Below are 2,983 nucleotides of genomic sequence, written 5' to 3' on the forward strand. Positions count from 1 at the left end.
AATATGTAAAATGGCTTGTGTAAGAAGGTGATAAAGGAGTCAGTTGGGTCACATCTGGTATGGTCCTCTGAGCTGTCCTATAACATGGGGGAGAATGGACGGATACTTAGAACCTTGCAATATTTGCTTCTTTGGCAGAATTCAAACATATCTTCAGTCAACAAAGCCAATTATTGACTTATATGAAGAAATGGGGAAAGTCAAGAAAATAGATGCTTCTAAATCTGTTGATGAAGTGAGTATCCCTCGCCTGCCTTAAAAATAAAAAAGTCAAGTAAAAATGTGATTTGGATAAGGGGCACAGGTTAGGAGAAATACTATGACAGATTAGTTTGCTTTTCAAGACACTAGAAACTAAATGAAAAATTAAGCTTTTTCTCTTTCTTCTTCTTTTTTTTTTTTGAATAGAGTTTAAAATGGGTTTTACAACTTCAAACTTGTTCTTCATAAGAAGTGGGTGGTTTATTAATTCCAAACCTCTTTTCTCAAACACTGGGAAATTGGCATTTTGAGAACTGTAATTCGGACCATAATCATTTTTTAACAATCCATAATGTGAGTAGCAAGTCTTCTAGCGCAGGAGCCCCAGGCTGTCTTCATCTCTTCCATCACAGAGCACATAGCTCCAGAGGTGCAGAGTTTCCATGATTCAACACTGCTCTCTTCCTTCATGAATCAGTGGTCTCGAAACTGATTTGCAAGTGCTCGCTTTGTTAGGACATATACTAAAAAAAAAATGTGGTTAGCAAGGCCTCAATGCCCAGCAGCTATTTCTAGTGCCTCTTAACTCACCTAAATCTTCTTTCTCTGGACCTTTCTATTTTATTGTATAGTTATTTTTAGTTTTGATCCATTGCCACTTTCTGTAGCGGTGAGGTAATACATCCCAAACTTAAGTGTTTTAGAATAAGATCTAGGAAAATAAGCCACTTTAGTTTACATTTTATAAAATTATTGGTAGCCAAGTAGTTTTGTTTTATCCTAAAAACAATAAAATTGCATGTGTTCATAACTTTATATGTATTACTTACGATATTACCTTCTAAAGTAAAATAGATAAAACTAAGAAATCATGTTTTTAATGGTCCATTTGGAAAATTAATATAATATTGATATATTTTTAAGCCATATGGTGTTTTAATAATATCTGCTTTTAAAATTATTATTATCTTTTTCCTTTACAGGTTTTTGATGAAGTTGTGAAGATTTTTGACAAAGAAGGCTAACTCTAAACCTGAAAGCATCTTTGAAATCATGCTTGAATATTGCTTTGATATAGCTGCTGTCACAATCTCTTTTTAAGGCAATTTTAATGTTTCATAATTACATCACAATTAATGGCTAGAAAGTATGTAGTAAGACAAATTAAAGTTTTTATCAGTTTTTTTGGGGGGGGGTCATAGGAATAGAGAGTGAATTCGGGTCTAACTTTATCTTAGCCATGGTGCTCACAAAACAAAGAAGGGTATTAGCTAGTTCTTGTTTTTATTCAAAAAAGATATCCCTTTTATAGTTTGTGCCTTCTGTGAGCAAAATTTTTTAGTATATATGTATCTCCCTTTAGTAATTACAACATGTTGGGATTAAGGATTCCTCATTTCCTCTTTTTCTTGCAGGTTTTAAATTTCCAACCTGTTAAGTGAATTTGTGGACCAAATTTCAAAGGAACTTTTTGTGTAGTCAGTTCTTGCACAATGTGTTCGGTAAACAAACTCATAAAATGAATTCCTAGAAGTGTTTTAGTATTTATCAAATAACTGACTATTTTCTATAGGATGGTAAGAAAAGTTAGGCTTTGTTTTACTACAGCTTGTACAAAGTTGTGTGACAGGGCATAGTCTTTGCTTCCAGGGATCGGGATGGGGGCACTGGGGGTTCAGAGCCTGGCAGAATTGTCAACCTTATTCTAACACAAATCTGAGGATAAGGGGCAAGGATCACATTTAATAACGTGTTCCTCATGCTCTATTAGTGTTATTAATAATTAAACTGATCTTAACAAAATTCCTAGCAGTGGAACCTTAACATGCATGTACTAGGTTTATGGTAAAATGGTTTTTTGGTTTGTTTGTTTTCTTGACTAAATATAAGGTTAGTATAATGTCGAAGGAATCTAATGGTTAAATTTTTCATTTGTATTTTATTTTCTTGAATACTTTTTTTTCATAGTTATTTGTTTAAGAAGATTTAAAAATCATTGCACTTTGGTCAGAAAAATAATAAATATATCTTATAAATGTTTGATTTCCTTCCTGGCTACTTTTATTCAGTAAATTCTCTCTCTCTCTCTCTCTCTCCCCCCCACCCCTCCCTCCCTCCCTCCCTCCCTTCCTTCCTTCCTTCCTCTCCTTTCCTTTCCTTTTTTCTTTTTTTCTTTTCTTTCTTTTTTTTCTTTGTTTCTTTTCTTTCTTTCACATCATATTGAAGCATGGAAAGGTACAGAATAAAAAAAGAAGGCTATCGAGTCCAAAATAATTTTTTCTTAAATCTATTCTTCCTTTAAAAATCTGAGAAATTTGTTTTTCCTTTCTTTCTTTTTTCTGCCATCATTAATACAAAATGGTATCCTAGGTTCCTATTATGAGATTTGTTAAAATATTTCTCATCTTCAGTATTTATACTGTTTGGTATACAGGGTTAAATCAAGCAAGGAATTTTGGCTTTGTATAATTAGATTTTATATTTAAAGTCATTGGGAATAGTGAGGACAACCTATGGATGTCTTATATTGTAATAGATTTATTTCTATGCGTGTTATGAAATTCACTTATTAATGACAAATTTTCAAAATACTCGCCATTAGAAAACAAAGTATCCATAAGTACTGTAACATATTAGCCACTAAAATTTGTATTGACATTATCTTGGTTTCTTAGAAGAGATTGTAATAAATTCTTATCTAGTGATTCAGTCCAGCCAATAAAGAGAGATTTTACTGGTAATTTAATCAAACAGCTTTAGTATGAAGCAAGAATAAAGACTT

At 32.3% G+C, this 2,983-nt stretch overlaps 1 long non-coding RNA gene across 1 annotated transcript; it reads left to right on the forward strand.

Annotated features, from left to right (window-relative positions):
- The first annotated feature begins 103 nt into the window (after positions 1–103).
- On the forward strand, positions 104–2,112 carry LOC111744434. Its single transcript, XR_002782152.1, has 2 exons — positions 104–235; positions 1,185–2,112. It is a non-coding gene; the product is annotated as an uncharacterized LOC111744434 (long non-coding RNA).
- The last annotated feature ends 871 nt before the right edge of the window (positions 2,113–2,983 follow it).

The sequence above is a fragment of the Pteropus vampyrus genome, unplaced genomic scaffold, assembly GCF_000151845.1.
Source record: "Pteropus vampyrus isolate Shadow unplaced genomic scaffold, Pvam_2.0 Scaffold135, whole genome shotgun sequence".
Classification (NCBI taxonomy): Eukaryota; Metazoa; Chordata; class Mammalia; order Chiroptera; family Pteropodidae; genus Pteropus; species Pteropus vampyrus.